General features: G+C 48.9%; 8 non-coding genes across 8 annotated transcripts; all 8 read left to right on the forward strand.

Moving 5' to 3' along the window:
- The first annotated feature begins 504 nt into the window (after nt 1-504).
- Trnaa-cgc (transfer RNA alanine (anticodon CGC)) lies at nt 505-577 on the forward strand. Its single transcript has one exon. It is a non-coding gene; the product is annotated as a tRNA-Ala (tRNA).
- A 1,518-nt stretch (nt 578-2,095) lies between these two features.
- Trnaa-cgc (transfer RNA alanine (anticodon CGC)) lies at nt 2,096-2,168 on the forward strand. The gene has a single exon. It is a non-coding gene; the product is annotated as a tRNA-Ala (tRNA).
- A 1,518-nt stretch (nt 2,169-3,686) lies between these two features.
- On the forward strand, nt 3,687-3,759 carry Trnaa-cgc (transfer RNA alanine (anticodon CGC)). Its single transcript has one exon. It is a non-coding gene; the product is annotated as a tRNA-Ala (tRNA).
- A 1,518-nt stretch (nt 3,760-5,277) lies between these two features.
- On the forward strand, nt 5,278-5,350 carry Trnaa-cgc (transfer RNA alanine (anticodon CGC)). Its single transcript has one exon. It is a non-coding gene; the product is annotated as a tRNA-Ala (tRNA).
- A 1,518-nt stretch (nt 5,351-6,868) lies between these two features.
- Trnaa-cgc (transfer RNA alanine (anticodon CGC)) lies at nt 6,869-6,941 on the forward strand. The gene has a single exon. It is a non-coding gene; the product is annotated as a tRNA-Ala (tRNA).
- Nucleotides 6,942-8,459: 1,518 nt separating this feature from the next.
- Nucleotides 8,460-8,532, forward strand: Trnaa-cgc (transfer RNA alanine (anticodon CGC)). Its single transcript has one exon. It is a non-coding gene; the product is annotated as a tRNA-Ala (tRNA).
- A 3,098-nt stretch (nt 8,533-11,630) lies between these two features.
- On the forward strand, nt 11,631-11,703 carry Trnaa-cgc (transfer RNA alanine (anticodon CGC)). The gene has a single exon. It is a non-coding gene; the product is annotated as a tRNA-Ala (tRNA).
- Nucleotides 11,704-13,210: 1,507 nt separating this feature from the next.
- On the forward strand, nt 13,211-13,283 carry Trnaa-cgc (transfer RNA alanine (anticodon CGC)). Its single transcript has one exon. It is a non-coding gene; the product is annotated as a tRNA-Ala (tRNA).
- The last annotated feature ends 5,604 nt before the right edge of the window (nt 13,284-18,887 follow it).

Genomic DNA, 18,887 nt, shown 5'->3' on the forward strand with positions numbered 1-18,887 from the left:
TATAAACAATGCTGTCACTAGCGTGAGCGTTGCGTGAGCGTCGTGGAAAGTCGGAAAAGTCGGCTGCGTGTGTGAGTGCCAAGTTTGGGGAGCGTTTTGTAGTATGCGCAGTGCAATGGAGACGCGGAAACTTGTTGTGGCCCAGTGTTTTGCTGTTGGACGACAAGATTGGTACACAGTAGTAAAGAGCGAGGCACTGAGTTGGCATGAATAATGGAGTGCACAATGGGGCTCGAGATGTGTTTGTTACCTCAGGTGCTGTATGATTGTCGACAAGGAGTGAAAACGGAGCAATTTGTGACGGCTCTTTCAATTTAAGACGTTAAAAACAGACGGAATTTGCATTTGTAATACCAGAGCATCGAAACTACTTGGAACTTTTGTGTATATGAACGTGTCCGCGCCTTTGTACTCTGCTCCCTTCACCGCTACAAACCAACCAACCATCGTGTCCGTGCGCATCAGAATCGCAAAGAATGGGGAATAGCGAAGTTTGGTCGTGCCTGGGGCGTAGCTCAGTTGGTAGAGCGTTCGCTTCGCATGTGAAAGGTGCTGGGTTCAAGCCGCGGCGCCTCAATTTTTTGTGGTCAGTGCATTGTAAGTGTTGGTCGCGGCGAACCTAAAGGCACGCAAGATGTTGCAAAGCCAGCGTCACAGACTGATATGATGTATACTGACGTAAGGAGAGCAAGATGTAAGTGTGGGGACCGGCTGTTATCGAGGTGTCATCGAGTGCAGATCTGTCTTAGGTATCACGGCTTAACCTCATTGAAGTCTAGAGGGTGGACAACACGTTCGTCTTACTCAGAGCGGTGTCCGAACTCTATTTTCAACGTTATACGTGCCACTTTCATTGTGGCCAACTACGATTCGATACAGAATGCACGAAACCTGAAATACACCCTAACGGATACATAGAGAGTAGTGTTTGTCTGCTGAATAATGGGAGTGCAAGGGTCTGTGTCGTCTATATGGCTGTTTGTAGCACCATTATTCTTCGTGGGGGGCAGGTGTAGCTCAGATGGTAGAGCGCTCGCTTAGTATGTGAGATGAACTGGGATCAATACCCAGTGCCTCCAGAATTTTTAACACACCTACATGCGCACCTTGCCATGCAAGTGGAATAATTCTCAGCCTGCAGATGTGTCTAGGAAGATACAAGCGAATGATTAGCATCCACAATTGGCAAGCGTGCTGTTATTAGTGCGCGGGAAGCACCCTCCTCCCACGCCTACACTTTATTTAGAAACAGTACAAGTGTTCCCGTAAGATTCTCAAGCCTATGTCGGAAAGATCTGCCTTGCGCCGAGTTCACGTAAATCCCACTGCACATTCCTATTCTTTGCGTGCAGTCGGCTGCTACTGGTGTTGCTGGTTGTGACTGCTGATAACAGATGCCGTAGCAATCAATTCATGGAGTGAGTTGTATGATTTGCGATAGTCTGTCTCTGACAAGCAAGCACAGGTGACATAGTTGCGAACACAGGAAGCTAGCAGACCCTTGCTGCCTGCAGACACCGAGCAGCCACACTAGGAGGGCGGCCTAAGCCGTAGGCAAAATGTGCTCATTCGCTTTGGCGCGACGTCGAACTATAAACAATGCTGTCACTAGCGTGAGCGTTGCGTGAGCGTCGTGGAAAGTCGGAAAAGTCGGCTGCGTGTGTGAGTGCCAAGTTTGGGGAGCGTTTTGTAGTATGCGCAGTGCAATGGAGACGCGGAAACTTGTTGTGGCCCAGTGTTTTGCTGTTGGACGACAAGATTGGTACACAGTAGTAAAGAGCGAGGCACTGAGTTGGCATGAATAATGGAGTGCACAATGGGGCTCGAGATGTGTTTGTTACCTCAGGTGCTGTATGATTGTCGACAAGGAGTGAAAACGGAGCAATTTGTGACGGCTCTTTCAATTTAAGACGTTAAAAACAGACGGAATTTGCATTTGTAATACCAGAGCATCGAAACTACTTGGAACTTTTGTGTATATGAACGTGTCCGCGCCTTTGTACTCTGCTCCCTTCACCGCTACAAACCAACCAACCATCGTGTCCGTGCGCATCAGAATCGCAAAGAATGGGGAATAGCGAAGTTTGGTCGTGCCTGGGGCGTAGCTCAGTTGGTAGAGCGTTCGCTTCGCATGTGAAAGGTGCTGGGTTCAAGCCGCGGCGCCTCAATTTTTTGTGGTCAGTGCATTGTAAGTGTTGGTCGCGGCGAACCTAAAGGCACGCAAGATGTTGCAAAGCCAGCGTCACAGACTGATATGATGTATACTGACGTAAGGAGAGCAAGATGTAAGTGTGGGGACCGGCTGTTATCGAGGTGTCATCGAGTGCAGATCTGTCTTAGGTATCACGGCTTAACCTCATTGAAGTCTAGAGGGTGGACAACACGTTCGTCTTACTCAGAGCGGTGTCCGAACTCTATTTTCAACGTTATACGTGCCACTTTCATTGTGGCCAACTACGATTCGATACAGAATGCACGAAACCTGAAATACACCCTAACGGATACATAGAGAGTAGTGTTTGTCTGCTGAATAATGGGAGTGCAAGGGTCTGTGTCGTCTATATGGCTGTTTGTAGCACCATTATTCTTCGTGGGGGGCAGGTGTAGCTCAGATGGTAGAGCGCTCGCTTAGTATGTGAGATGAACTGGGATCAATACCCAGTGCCTCCAGAATTTTTAACACACCTACATGCGCACCTTGCCATGCAAGTGGAATAATTCTCAGCCTGCAGATGTGTCTAGGAAGATACAAGCGAATGATTAGCATCCACAATTGGCAAGCGTGCTGTTATTAGTGCGCGGGAAGCACCCTCCTCCCACGCCTACACTTTATTTAGAAACAGTACAAGTGTTCCCGTAAGATTCTCAAGCCTATGTCGGAAAGATCTGCCTTGCGCCGAGTTCACGTAAATCCCACTGCACATTCCTATTCTTTGCGTGCAGTCGGCTGCTACTGGTGTTGCTGGTTGTGACTGCTGATAACAGATGCCGTGGCAATCAATTCATGGAGTGAGTTGTATGATTTGCGATAGTCTGTCTCTGACAAGCAAGCACAGGTGACATAGTTGCGAACACAGGAAGCTAGCAGACCCTCGCTGCCTGCAGACACCGAGCAGCCACACTAGGAGGGCGGCCTAAGCCGTAGGCAAAATGTGCTCATTCGCTTTGGCGCGACGTCGAACTATAAACAATGCTGTCACTAGCGTGAGCGTTGCGTGAGCGTCGTGGAAAGTCGGAAAAGTCGGCTGCGTGTGTGAGTGCCAAGTTTGGGGAGCGTTTTGTAGTATGCGCAGTGCAATGGAGACGCGGAAACTTGTTGTGGCCCAGTGTTTTGCTGTTGGACGACAAGATTGGTACACAGTAGTAAAGAGCGAGGCACTGAGTTGGCATGAATAATGGAGTGCACAATGGGGCTCGAGATGTGTTTGTTACCTCAGGTGCTGTATGATTGTCGACAAGGAGTGAAAACGGAGCGATTTGTGACGGCTCTTTCAATTTAAGACGTTAAAAACAGACGGAATTTGCATTTGTAATACCAGAGCATCGAAACTACTTGGAACTTTTGTGTATATGAACGTGTCCGCGCCTTTGTACTCTGCTCCCTTCACCGCTACAAACCAACCAACCATCGTGTCCGTGCGCATCAGAATCGCAAAGAATGGGGAATAGCGAAGTTTGGTCGTGTCTGGGGCGTAGCTCAGTTGGTAGAGCGTTCGCTTCGCATGTGAAAGGTGCTGGGTTCAAGCCGCGGCGCCTCAATTTTTTGTGGTCAGTGCATTGTAAGTGTCGGTCGCGGCGAACCTAAAGGCACGCAAGATGTTGCAAAGCCAGCGTCACAGACTGATATGATGTATACTGACGTAAGGAGAGCAAGATGTAAGTGTGGGGACCGGCTGTTATCGAGGTGTCATCGAGTGCAGATCTGTCTTAGGTATCACGGCTTAACCTCATTGAAGTCTAGAGGGTGGACAACACGTTCGTCTTACTCAGAGCGGTGTCCGAACTCTATTTTCAACGTTATACGTGCCACTTTCATTGTGGCCAACTACGATTCGATACAGAATGCACGAAACCTGAAATACACCCTAACGGATACATAGAGAGTAGTGTTTGTCTGCTGAATAATGGGAGTGCAAGGGTCTGTGTCGTCTATATGGCTGTATGTAACACCATTAGTCTTCGTGGGGGTCGGGCGTAGCTCAGATGGTAGAGCGCTCACTTAGTATGCGAGAGGTACTGGGATCAATACCCAGTGCCTCCAGAATTTTTAACACACCTACATGCGCACCTTGCCATGCAAGTGGAATAATTCACAGCCAGCAGATGTGTCTAGGAAGATACAAGCGAATGATTAGCATCCACAATTGGCAAGCGTGCTGTTATTAGTGCGCGGGAAGCACCCTCCTCCCACGCCTACACTTTATTTAGAAACAGTACAAGTGTTCCCGTAAGATTCTCAAGCCTATGTCGGAAAGATCTGCCTTGCGCCGAGTTCATGTAAATCCCACTGCACATTCCTATTCTTTGCGTGCAGTCGGCTGCTACTGGTGTTGCTAGTTGTGACTGCTGATAACAGATGCCGTAGCAATCAATTCATGGAGTGAGTTGTATGATTTGCGATAGTCTGTCTCTGACAAGCAAGCACAGGTGACATAGGTGCGAACACAGGAAGCTAGCAGACCCTCGCTGCCTGCAGACACCGAGCAGCCACACTAGGAGGGCGGACTAAGCCGTAGGCAAAATGTGCTCATTCGCTTTGGCGCGACGTCGAACTATAAATAATGCTGTCACTAGCGTGAGCGTTGCGTGAGCGTCGTGGAAAGTCGGAAAAGTCGGCTGCGTGTGTGAGTGCCAAGTTTGGGGAGCGTTTTGTAGTATGCGCAGTGCAATGGAGACGCGGAAACTTGTTGTGGCCCAGTGTTTTGCTGTTGGACGACAAGATTGGTACACAGTAGTAAAGAGCGAGGCACTGAGTTGGCATGAATAATGGAGTGCACAATGGGGCTCGAGATGTGTTTGTTACCTCAGGTGCTGTATGATTGTCGACAAGGAGTGAAAACGGAGCAATTTGTGACGGCTCTTTCAATTTAAGACGTTAAAAACAGACGGAATTTGCATTTGTAATACCAGAGCATCGAAACTACTTGGAACTTTTGTGTATATGAACGTGTCCGCGCCTTTGTACTCTGCTCCCTTCACCGCTACAAACCAACCAACCATCGTGTCCGTGCGCATCAGAATCGCAAAGAATGGGGAATAGCGAAGTTTGGTCGTGCCTGGGGCGTAGCTCAGTTGGTAGAGCGTTCGCTTCGCATGTGAAAGGTGCTGGGTTCAAGCCGCGGCGCCTCAATTTTTTGTGGTCAGTGCATTGTAAGTGTTGGTCGCGGCGAACCTAAAGGCACGCAAGATGTTGCAAAGCCAGCGTCACAGACTGATATGATGTATACTGACGTAAGGAGAGCAAGATGTAAGTGTGGGGACCGGCTGTTATCGAGGTGTCATCGAGTGCAGATCTGTCTTAGGTATCACGGCTTAACCTCATTGAAGTCTAGAGGGTGGACAACACGTTCGTCTTACTCAGAGCGGTGTCCGAACTCTATTTTCAACGTTATACGTGCCACTTTCATTGTGGCCAACTACGATTCGATACAGAATGCACGAAACCTGAAATACACCCTAACGGATACATAGAGAGTAGTGTTTGTCTGCTGAATAATGGGAGTGCAAGGGTCTGTGTCGTCTATATGGCTGTTTGTAGCACCATTATTCTTCGTGGGGGGCAGGTGTAGCTCAGATGGTAGAGCGCTCGCTTAGTATGTGAGATGAACTGGGATCAATACCCAGTGCCTCCAGAATTTTTAACACACCTACATGCGCACCTTGCCATGCAAGTGGAATAATTCTCAGCCTGCAGATGTGTCTAGGAAGATACAAGCGAATGATTAGCATCCACAATTGGCAAGCGTGCTGTTATTAGTGCGCGGGAAGCACCCTCCTCCCACGCCTACACTTTATTTAGAAACAGTACAAGTGTTCCCGTAAGATTCTCAAGCCTATGTCGGAAAGATCTGCCTTGCGCCGAGTTCACGTAAATCCCACTGCACATTCCTATTCTTTGCGTGCAGTCGGCTGCTACTGGTGTTGCTGGTTGTGACTGCTGATAACAGATGCCGTAGCAATCAATTCATGGAGTGAGTTGTATGATTTGCGATAGTCTGTCTCTGACAAGCAAGCACAGGTGACATAGTTGCGAACACAGGAAGCTAGCAGACCCTTGCTGCCTGCAGACACCGAGCAGCCACACTAGGAGGGCGGCCTAAGCCGTAGGCAAAATGTGCTCATTCGCTTTGGCGCGACGTCGAACTATAAACAATGCTGTCACTAGCGTGAGCGTTGCGTGAGCGTCGTGGAAAGTCGGAAAAGTCGGCTGCGTGTGTGAGTGCCAAGTTTGGGGAGCGTTTTGTAGTATGCGCAGTGCAATGGAGACGCGGAAACTTGTTGTGGCCCAGTGTTTTGCTGTTGGACGACGAGATTGGTACACAGTATTAAAGAGCGAGGCACTGAGTTGGCATGAATAATGGAGTGCACAATGGGGCTCGAGATGTGTTTGTTACCTCAGGTGCTGTATGATTGTCGACAAGGAGTGAAAACGGAGCAATTTGTGACGGCTCTTTCAATTTAAGACGTTAAAAACAGACGGAATTTGCATTTGTAATACCAGAGCATCGAAACTACTTGGAACTTTTGTGTATATGAACGTGTCCGCGCCTTTGTACTCTGCTCCCTTCACCGCTACAAACCAACCAACCATCGTGTCCGTGCGCATCAGAATCGCAAAGAATGGGGAATAGCGAAGTTTGGTCGTGCCTGGGGCGTAGCTCAGTTGGTAGAGCGTTCGCTTCGCATGTGAAAGGTGCTGGGTTCAAGCCGCGGCGCCTCAATTTTTTGTGGTCAGTGCATTGTAAGTGTTGGTCGCGGCGAACCTAAAGGCACGCAAGATGTTGCAAAGCCAGCGTCACAGACTGATATGATGTATACTGACGTAAGGAGAGCAAGATGTAAGTGTGGGGACCGGCTGTTATCGAGGTGTCATCGAGTGCAGATCTGTCTTAGGTATCACGGCTTAACCTCATTGAAGTCTAGAGGGTGGACAACACGTTCGTCTTACTCAGAGCGGTGTCCGAACTCTATTTTCAACGTTATACGTGCCACTTTCATTGTGGCCAACTACGATTCGATACAGAATGCACGAAACCTGAAATACACCCTAACGGATACATAGAGAGTAGTGTTTGTCTGCTGAATAATGGGAGTGCAAGGGTCTGTGTCGTCTATATGGCTGTTTGTAGCACCATTATTCTTCGTGGGGGGCAGGTGTAGCTCAGATGGTAGAGCGCTCGCTTAGTATGTGAGATGAACTGGGATCAATACCCAGTGCCTCCAGAATTTTTAACACACCTACATGCGCACCTTGCCATGCAAGTGGAATAATTCTCAGCCTGCAGATGTGTCTAGGAAGATACAAGCGAATGATTAGCATCCACAATTGGCAAGCGTGCTGTTATTAGTGCGCGGGAAGCACCCTCCTCCCACGCCTACACTTTATTTAGAAACAGTACAAGTGTTCCCGTAAGATTCTCAAGCCTATGTCGGAAAGATCTGCCTTGCGCCGAGTTCACGTAAATCCCACTGCACATTCCTATTCTTTGCGTGCAGTCGGCTGCTACTGGTGTTGCTGGTTGTGACTGCTGATAACAGATGCCGTGGCAATCAATTCATGGAGTGAGTTGTATGATTTGCGATAGTCTGTCTCTGACAAGCAAGCACAGGTGACATAGTTGCGAACACAGGAAGCTAGCAGACCCTCGCTGCCTGCAGACACCGAGCAGCCACACTAGGAGGGCGGCCTAAGCCGTAGGCAAAATGTGCTCATTCGCTTTGGCGCGACGTCGAACTATAAACAATGCTGTCACTAGCGTGAGCGTTGCGTGAGCGTCGTGGAAAGTCGGAAAAGTCGGCTGCGTGTGTGAGTGCCAAGTTTGGGGAGCGTTTTGTAGTATGCGCAGTGCAATGGAGACGCGGAAACTTGTTGTGGCCCAGTGTTTTGCTGTTGGACGACAAGATTGGTACACAGTAGTAAAGAGCGAGGCACTGAGTTGGCATGAATAATGGAGTGCACAATGGGGCTCGAGATGTGTTTGTTACCTCAGGTGCTGTATGATTGTCGACAAGGAGTGAAAACGGAGCGATTTGTGACGGCTCTTTCAATTTAAGACGTTAAAAACAGACGGAATTTGCATTTGTAATACCAGAGCATCGAAACTACTTGGAACTTTTGTGTATATGAACGTGTCCGCGCCTTTGTACTCTGCTCCCTTCACCGCTACAAACCAACCAACCATCGTGTCCGTGCGCATCAGAATCGCAAAGAATGGGGAATAGCGAAGTTTGGTCGTGTCTGGGGCGTAGCTCAGTTGGTAGAGCGTTCGCTTCGCATGTGAAAGGTGCTGGGTTCAAGCCGCGGCGCCTCAATTTTTTGTGGTCAGTGCATTGTAAGTGTCGGTCGCGGCGAACCTAAAGGCACGCAAGATGTTGCAAAGCCAGCGTCACAGACTGATATGATGTATACTGACGTAAGGAGAGCAAGATGTAAGTGTGGGGACCGGCTGTTATCGAGGTGTCATCGAGTGCAGATCTGTCTTAGGTATCACGGCTTAACCTCATTGAAGTCTAGAGGGTGGACAACACGTTCGTCTTACTCAGAGCGGTGTCCGAACTCTATTTTCAACGTTATACGTGCCACTTTCATTGTGGCCAACTACGATTCGATACAGAATGCACGAAACCTGAAATACACCCTAACGGATACATAGAGAGTAGTGTTTGTCTGCTGAATAATGGGAGTGCAAGGGTCTGTGTCGTCTATATGGCTGTATGTAACACCATTAGTCTTCGTGGGGGTCGGGCGTAGCTCAGATGGTAGAGCGCTCACTTAGTATGCGAGAGGTACTGGGATCAATACCCAGTGCCTCCAGAATTTTTAACACACCTACATGCGCACCTTGCCATGCAAGTGGAATAATTCACAGCCAGCAGATGTGTCTAGGAAGATACAAGCGAATGATTAGCATCCACAATTGGCAAGCGTGCTGTTATTAGTGCGCGGGAAGCACCCTCCTCCCACGCCTACACTTTATTTAGAAACAGTACAAGTGTTCCCGTAAGATTCTCAAGCCTATGTCGGAAAGATCTGCCTTGCGCCGAGTTCATGTAAATCCCACTGCACATTCCTATTCTTTGCGTGCAGTCGGCTGCTACTGGTGTTGCTAGTTGTGACTGCTGATAACAGATGCCGTAGCAATCAATTCATGGAGTGAGTTGTATGATTTGCGATAGTCTGTCTCTGACAAGCAAGCACAGGTGACATAGGTGCGAACACAGGAAGCTAGCAGACCCTCGCTGCCTGCAGACACCGAGCAGCCACACTAGGAGGGCGGACTAAGCCGTAGGCAAAATGTGCTCATTCGCTTTGGCGCGACGTCGAACTATAAATAATGCTGTCACTAGCGTGAGCGTTGCGTGAGCGTCGTGGAAAGTCGGAAAAGTCGGCTGCGTGTGTGAGTGCCAAGTTTGGGGAGCGTTTTGTAGTATGCGCAGTGCAATGGAGACGCGGAAACTTGTTGTGGCCCAGTGTTTTGCAGTTGGACGACAGGATTGGTACACAGTAGTAAAGAGCGAGGCACTGAGTTGGCATGAATAATGGAGTGCACAATGGGGCTCGAGATGTGTTTGTTACCTCAGGTGCTGTATGATTGTCGACAAGGAGTGAAAACGGAGCAATTTGTGACCGCTCTTTCAATTTAAGACGTTAAAAACAGACGGAATTTGCATTTGTAATACCAGAGCATCGAAACTACTTGGAACTTTTGTGTATATGAACGTGTCCGCGCCTTTGTACTCTGCTGCCTTCACCGCTACAAACCAACCAACCATCGTGTCCGTGCGCATCAGAGTCGCAAAGAATGGGGAATAGCGCAGTTTGGTCGTGCCTGGGGCGTAGCTCAGTTTGTAGAGCGTTCGCTTCGCATGTGAAAGGTGCAGGGTTCAAGCCGCGGCGCGTCCATTTTTTGTGGTCAGTGCATGGTAAGTGTTGGTCGTGGCGAACCTAAAGGCACGCAAGATGTTGCAAAGCCAGCGTCACAGACTGATATGATGTATACTGACGTAAGGAGAGCAAGATGTAAGTGTGGGGACCGGCTGTTATCGAGGTGTCATCGAGTGCAGATCTGTCTTAGGTATCACGGCTTAACCTCATTGAAGTCTAGAGGGTGGACAACACGTTCGTCTTACTCAGAGCGGTGTCCGAACTCTATTTTCAACGTTATACGTGCCACTTTCATTGTGGCCAACTACGATTCGATACAGAATGCACGAAACCTGAAATACACCCTAACGGATACATAGAGAGTAGTGTTTGTCTGCTGAATAATGGGAGTGCAAGGGTCTGTGTCGTCTATATGGCTGTTTGTAGCACCATTATTCTTCGTGGGGGGCAGGTGTAGCTCAGATGGTAGAGCGCTCGCTTAGTATGTGAGATGAACTGGGATCAATACCCAGTGCCTCCAGAATTTTTAACACACCTACATGCGCACCTTGCCATGCAAGTGGAATAATTCTCAGCCTGCAGATGTGTCTAGGAAGATACAAGCGAATGATTAGCATCCACAATTGGCAAGCGTGCTGTTATTAGTGCGCGGGAAGCACCCTCCTCCCACGCCTACACTTTATTTAGAAACAGTACAAGTGTTCCCGTAAGATTCTCAAGCCTATGTCGGAAAGATCTGCCTTGCGCCGAGTTCACGTAAATCCCACTGCACATTCCTATTCTTTGCGTGCAGTCGGCTGCTACTGGTGTTGCTGGTTGTGACTGCTGATAACAGATGCCGTAGCAATCAATTCATGGAGTGAGTTGTATGATTTGCGATAGTCTGTCTCTGACAAGCAAGCACAGGTGACATAGTTGCGAACACAGGAAGCTAGCAGACCCTCGCTGCCTGCAGACACCGAGCAGCCACACTAGGAGGGCGGCCTAAGCCGTAGGCAAAATGTGCTCATTCGCTTTGGCGCGACGTCGAACTATAAACAATGCTGTCACTAGCGTGAGCGTCGTGGAAAGTCGGAAAAGTCGGCTGCGTGGGTGAGTGCCAAGTTTGGGGAGCGTTTTGTAGTATGCGCAGTGCAATGGAGACGCGGAAACTTGTTGTGGCCCAGTGTTTTGCAGTTGGACGACAAGATTGGTACACAGTAGTAAAGAGCGAGGCACTGAGTTGGCATGAATAATGGAGTGCACAATTGGGCTCGAGATGTGTTTGTTACCTCAGGTGCTGTATGATTGTCGACAAGGAGTGAAAACGGAGCAATTTGTGACGGCTCTTTCAATTTAAGACGTTAAAAACAGACGGAATTTGCATTTGTAATACCAGAGCATCGAAACTACTTGGAACTTTTGTGTATATGAACGTGTCCGCGCCTTTGTACTCTGCTGCCTTCACCGCTACAAACCAACCAACCATCGTGTCCGTGCGCATCAGAGTCGCAAAGAATGGGGAACAGTGCAGTTTGGTCGTGCCTGGGGCGTAGCTCAGTTGGTAGAGCGTTCGCTTCGCATGTGAAAGGTGCAGGGTTCAAGCCGCGGCGCCTCAATTTTTTGTGGTCAGTGCATTGTAAGTGTTGGTCGCGGCGAACCTAAAGGCACGCAAGATGTTGCAAAGCCAGCGTCACAGACTGATATGATGTATACTGACGTAAGGAGAGCAAGATGTAAGTGTGGGGACCGGCTGTTATCGAGGTGTCATCGAGTGCAGATCTGTCTTAGGTATCACGGCTTAACCTCATTGAAGTCTAGAGGGTGGACAACACGTTCGTCTTACTCAGAGCGGTGTCCGAACTCTATTTTCAACGTTATACGTGCCACTTTCATTGTGGCCAACTATGATTCGATACAGAATGCACGAAACCTGAAATACACCCTAACGGATACATAGAGAGTAGTGTTTGTCTGCTGAATAATGGGAGTGCAAGGGTCTGTGTCGTCTATATGGCTGTATGTAACAGCATTAGTCTTCGTGGGCGTCGGGCGTAGCTCAGATGGTAGAGCGCTCACTTAGTATGCGAGAGGTACTGGGATCAATACCCAGTACCTCCAGAATTTTTAACACACCTACATGCGCACCTTGCCATGCAAGTGGAATAATTCACAGCCAGCAGATGTGTCTAGGAAGATACAAGCGAATGATTAGCATCCACAATTGGCAAGCGTGCTGTTATTAGTGCGCGGGAAGCACCCTCCTCCCACGCCTACACTTTATTTAGAAACAGTACAAGTGTTCCCGTAAGATTCTCAAGCCTATGTCGGAAAGATCTGCCTTGCGCCGAGTTCATGTAAATCCCACTGCACATTCCTATTCTTTGCGTGCAGTCGGCTGCTACTGGTGTTGCTAGTTGTGACTGCTGATAACAGATGCCGTAGCAATCAATTCATGGAGTGAGTTGTATGATTTGCGATAGTCTGTCTCTGACAAGCAAGCACAGGTGACATAGGTGCGAACACAGGAAGCTAGCAGACCCTCGCTGCCTGCAGACACCGAGCAGCCACACTAGGAGGGCGGACTAAGCCGTAGGCAAAATGTGCTCATTCGCTTTGGCGCGACGTCGAACTATAAATAATGCTGTCACTGGCGTGAGCGTCGTGGAAAGTCGGAAAAGTCGGCTGCGTGGGTGAGTGCCAAGTTTGGGGTGCGTTTTGTAGTATGCGCAGTGCAATGGAGACGCGGAAACTTGTTGTGGCCCAGTGTTTTGAAGTTGGACGACAAGATTGGTACATAGTAGTAAAGAGCGAGGCACTGAGTTGGCATGAATAACGGAGTGCACAATGGGGCTCGAGATGTGTTTGTTACCTCAGGTGCTGTATGATTGTCGACAAGGAGTGAAAACGGAGCAATTTGTGACGGCTCTTTCAATTTAAGACGTTAAAAACAGGCGGAATTTGCATTTGTAATACCAGAGCATCGAAACTACTTGGAACTTTTGTGTATATGAACGTGTCCGCGCCTTTGTACTCTGCTCCCTTCACCGCTACAAACCAACCAACAATCGTGTCCGTGCGCATCAGAGTCGCAAAGAATGGGGAATAGCGCAGTTTCGCCGTGCCTGGGGCGTAGCTCAGTTGGTAGAGCGTTCGCTTCGCATGTGAAAGGTGCTGGGTTCAAGCCGCGGCGCCTCAATTTTTTGTGGTCAGTGCATTGTAAGTGTTGGTCGCGGCGAACCTAAAGGCACGCAAGATGTTGCAAAGCCAGCGTCACAGACTGATATGACGTATACTGACGTAAGGAGAGCAAGATGTAAGTGTGGGGACCGGCTGTTATCGAGGTGTCATCGAGTGCAGATCTGTCTTAGGTATCACGGCTTAACCTCATTGAAGTCTAGAGGGTGGACAACACGTTCGTCTTACTCACAGCGGTGTCCGAACTCTATTTTCAACGTTATACGTGCCACTTTCATTGTGGCCAACTACGATTCGATACAGAATGCAGGAAACCAGAAATACACCCTAACGGATACATAGAGAGTAGTGTTTGTCTGCTGAATAATGGGAGTGCAAGGGTCTGTGTCGTCTATATGGCTGTATGTAGCACCATTAGTCTTCGTGGGGGTCGGGCGTAGATCAGATGGTAGAGCGCTCACTTAGTATGCGAGAGGTACTGGGATCAATACCCAGTGCCTCCAGAATTTTTAACACACCTACATGCGCACCTTGCCATGCTAGTGGAATAATTCACAGCCAGCAGATGTGTCTAGGAAGATACAAGCGAATGATTAGCATCCACAATTGGCAAGCGTGCTGTTATTAGTGCGCGGGAAGCACCCTCCTCCCACGCCTACACTTTATTTAGAAACAGTACAAGTGTTCCCGTAAAATTCTCAAGCCTATGTCGGAAAGATCTGCCTTGCGCCGAGTTCACGTAAATCCCACTGCACATTCCTATTCTTTGCGTGCAGTCGGCTGCTACTGGTGTTGCTGGTTGTGACTGCTGATAACAGATGCCGTAGCAATCAATTCATGGAGTGAGTTGTATGATTTGCGATAGTCTGTCTCTAACAAGCAAGCACAGGTGACATAGGTGCGAACACAGGAAGCTAGCAGACCCTCACTGCCTGCAGACACCGAGCAGCCACACTAGGAGGGCGGCCTAAGCCGTAGGCAAAATGTGCTCATTCGCTTTGGCGCGACGTCGAACTATAAATAATGCTGTCACTAGCGTGAGCGTTGCGTGAGCGTCGTGGAAAGTCGTAAAAGTCGGCTGCGTGTGTGAGTGCCAAGTTTGGGGAGCGTTTTGTAGTATGCGCAGTGCAATGGAGACGCGGAAACTTGTTGTGGCCCAGTGTTTTGCAGTTGGACGACAGGATTGGTACACAGTAGTAAAGAGCGAGGCACTGAGTTGGCATGAATAATGGAGTGCACAATGGGGCTCGAGATGTGTTTGTTACCTCAGGTGCTGTGTGATTGTCGACAAGGAGTGAAAACGGAGCAATTTGTGACGGCTCTTTCAATTTAAGACGTTAAAAACAGACGGAATTTGCATTTGTAATACCAGAGCATCGAAACTACTTGGAACTTTTGTGTATATGAACGTGTCCGCGCCTTTGTACTCTGCTGCCTTCACCGCTACAAACCAACCTACCATCGTGTCCGTGCGCATCAGAGTCGCAAAGAATGGGGAATAGCGCAGTTTGGTCGTGCCAGGGGCGTAGCTCAGTTTGTAGAGCGTTCGCTTCGCATGTGAAAGGTGCAGGGTTCAAGCCGCTGCGCCTCCATTTTTTGTGGTCAGTGCATGGTAAGTGTTGGTCGCGGCGAACCTAAAGGCACGCAAGATGTTGCAAAGCCAGCGTCACAGACTGATATGATGTATACTGACGTAAGGAGAGCAAGATGTAAGTGTGGGGACCGGCTGTTATCGAGGTGTCATCGAGTGCAGATCTATCTTAGGTATCACGGCTTAACCTCATTGAAGTCTAGAGGGTGGACAACATTTCGTCTTACTCAGAGCGGTGTCCGAACTCTATTTTCGACGTTATACGTGCCACTTTCATTGTGGCCAACTACGATTCGATACAGAATGCACGAAACCTAAAAGACACCCTAACGGATACATAGAGAGTAGTGTTTGTCTGCTGAATAATGGGAGTGCAAGGGTCTGTGTCGTCTATATGGCCGTATGTAGCACCATTAGTCTTCGTGGGGGGCGTGCTTAGCTCAGATGGTAGAGCGCTCACTTAGTATGCGAGAGGTACTGGGATCAATACCCAGTGCCTCCAGAATTTTTAACACACCTACATGCGCACCTTGCCATGCAAGTGGAATAATTCACAGCCAGCAGATGTGTCTAGGAAGATACAAGCGAATGATTAGCATCCACAATTGGCAAGCGTGCTGTTATTAGTGCGCGGGAAGCACCCTCCTCCCACGCCTACACTTTATTTAGAAACAGTACAAGTGTTCCCGTAAGATTCTCAAGCCTATGTCGGAAAGATCTGCCTTGCGCCGAGTTCATGTAAATCCCACTGCACATTCCTATTCTTTGCGTGCAGTCGGCTGCTACTGGTGTTGCTAGTTGTGACTGCTGATAACAGATGCCGTAGCAATCAATTCATGGAGTGAGTTGTATGATTTGCGATAGTCTGTCTCTGACAAGCAAGCACAGGTGACATAGGTGCGAACACAGGAAGATAGCAGACCCTCGCTGCCTGCAGACACCGAGCAGCCACTCTAGGATTGCGGCCTAAGCCGTAGGCGAAATGTGCTCATTCGCTTTGGCGCGACGTCGAACTATAAATAATGCTGTCACTAGCGTGAGCGTTGCGTGAGCGTCGTGGAAAGTCGGAAAAGTCGGCTGCGTGGGTGAGTGCCAAGTTTGGGGAGCGTTTTGTAGTATGCGCAGTGCAATGGAGACGCGGAAACTTGTTGTGGCCCAGTGTTTTGCAGTTGGACGACAAGATTGGTACACAGTAGTAAAGAGCGAGGCACTGAGTTGGCATGAATAATGGAGTGCACAATGGGGCTCGAGATGTGTTTGTTACCTCAGGTGCTGTATGATTGTCGACAAGGATTGAAAACGGAGCAATTTGTGACGGCTCTTTCAATTTAAGACGTTAAAAACAGACGGAAATTGCATTTGTAATACCAGAGCATCGAAACTACTTGGAACTTTTGTGTATATGAACGTGTCCGCGCCTTTGTACTCTGCTCCCTTCACCGCTACAAACCAACCAACCATCGTGTCCGTGCGCATCAGAGTCGCAAAGAATGGGGAATAGCGCAGTTTGATCGTGCCTGGGGCGTAGCTCAGTTTGTAGAGCATTCGCTTCGCATGTGAAAGGTGCAGGGTTCAAGCCGCGGCGTCTCCATTTTTTGTGGTCAGTGCATGGTAAGTGTTGGTCGCGGCGAACCTAAAGGCACGCAAGATGTTGCAAAGCCAGCGTCACAGACTGATATGATGTATACTGACGTAAGGAGAGCAAGATGTAAGTGTGGGGACCGGCTGTTATCGAGGTGTCATCGAGTGCAGATCTGTCTTAGGTATCACGGCTTAACCTCATTGAAGTCTAGAGGGTGGACAACACGTTCGTCTTACTCAGAGCGGTGTCCGAACTCTAATTTCGACGTTGTACGTGCCACTTTCATTGTGGCCAACTACGATTCGATACAGAATGCACGAAACCTGAAATACACCCTAACGGATACATAGAGAGTAGTGTTTGTCTGCTGAATAATGGGAGTGCAAGGGTCTGTGTCGTCTATATGGCTGTTTGTAGCACCATTAGCCTTCGGGGGGGCGGGCGTAGCTCAGATGGTAGAGCGCTCGCTTAGTATGTGAGAGGTACTGGGATCAATACCCAGTGCCTCCAGAATTTTTAACACACCTACATGCGCACCTTGCCATGCAAGTGGAATAATTCTCAGCCTGCAGATGTGTCTAGGAAGATACAAGCGAATGATTAGCATCCACAATTGGCAAGCGTGCTGTTATTAGTGCGCGGGAAGCACCCTCCTCCCACGCCTACACTTTATTTAGAAACAGTACAAGTGTCCCCGTAAAATTCTCAAGCCTATGTCGGAAAGATCTGCCTTGCGCCGAGTTCACGTAAATCCCACTGCACATTCCTATTCTTTGCGTGCAGTCGGCTGCTACTGGTGTTGCTGGTTGTGACTGCTGATAACAGATGCCGTAGCAATCAATTCATGGAGTGAGTTGTATGATTTGCGATAGTCTGTCTCTGACAAGCAAGCACAGGTGACATAGGTGCGAACACAGGAAGCTAGCAGACCCTCGCTGCCTGCAGACACCGAGCAGCCACACTAGGAGGGCGGCCTAAGCCGTAGGCAAAATGTGCTCATTCGCTTTGGCGCGACGTCGAACTATAAATAATGCTGTCACTAGCGTGAGCGTTGCGTGAGCGTCGTGGAAAGTCGGAAAAGTCGGCTGCGTGTGTGAGTGCCAAGTTTGGGGAGCGTTTTGTAGTATGCGCAGTGCAATGGAGACGCGGAAACTTGTTGTGGCCCAGTGTTTTGCAGTTGGACGACAGGATTGGTACACAGTAGTAAAGAGCGAGGCACTGAGTTGGCATGAATAATGGAGTGCACAATGGGGCTCGAGATGTGTTTGTTACCTCAGGTGCTGTGTGATTGTCGACAAGGAGTGAAAACGGAGCAATTTGTGACGGCTCTTTCAATTTAAGACGTTAAAAACAGACGGAATTTGCATTTGTAATACCAGAGCATCGAAACTACTTGGAACTTTTGTGTATATGAACGTGTCCGCGCCTTTGTACTCTGCTGCCTTCACCGCTACAAACCAACCAACCATCGTGTCCGTGCGCATCAGAGTCGCAAAGAATGGGGAATAGCGCAGTTTGGTCGTGCCTGGGGCGTAGCTCAGTTTGTAGAGCGTTCGCTTCGCATGTGAAAGGTGCAGGGTTGAAGCCGCGGCGCGTCCATTTTTTGTGGTCAGTGCATGGTAAGTGTTGGTCGCGGCGAACCTAAAGGCACGCAAGATTTTGCAAAGCCAGCGTCACAGACTGATATGATGTATACTGACGTAAGGAGAGCAAGATGTAAGTGTGGGGACCGGCTGTTATCGAGGTGTCATCGAGTGCAGATCTATCTTAGGTATCACGTCTTAACCTCATTGAAGTCTAGAGGGTGGACAACATTTCGTCTTACTCAGAGCGGTGTCCGAACTCTATTTTCAACGTTATACGTGCCACTTTCATTGTGGCCAAATACGATTCGATACAGAATGCACGAAACCTGAAAGACACCCTAACGGATACATAGAGAGTAGTGTTTGTCTGCTGAATAATGGGAGTGCAAGGGTCTGTGTCGCCTATATGGCTGTATGTAGCACCATTAGTCTTCGTGGGGGGCGGGCTTAGCTCAGATGGTAGAGCGCTCACTTAGTATGCGAGAGGTACTGGGATCAATACCCAGTGCCTCCAGAATTTTTAACACACCTACATGCGCACCTTGCCATGCAAGTGGAATAATTCACAGCCTGCAGATGTGTCTAGGAAGATACAAGCGAATGATTAGCATCCACAATTGGCAAGCGTGCTGTTATTAGTGCGCGGGAAGCACCCTCCTCCCACGCCTACACTTTATTTAGAAACAGTACAAGTGTTCCCGTAAGATTCTCAAGCCTATGTCGGAAAGATCTGCCTTGCGCCGAGTTCATGTAAATCCCACTGCACATTCCTATTCTTTGCGTGCAGTCGGCTGCTACTGGTGTTGCTAGTTGTGACTGCTGATAACAGATGCCGTAGCAATCAAT

This window comes from Schistocerca gregaria, chromosome 3 (genome assembly GCF_023897955.1).
Source record: "Schistocerca gregaria isolate iqSchGreg1 chromosome 3, iqSchGreg1.2, whole genome shotgun sequence".
Classification (NCBI taxonomy): Eukaryota; Metazoa; Arthropoda; class Insecta; order Orthoptera; family Acrididae; genus Schistocerca; species Schistocerca gregaria.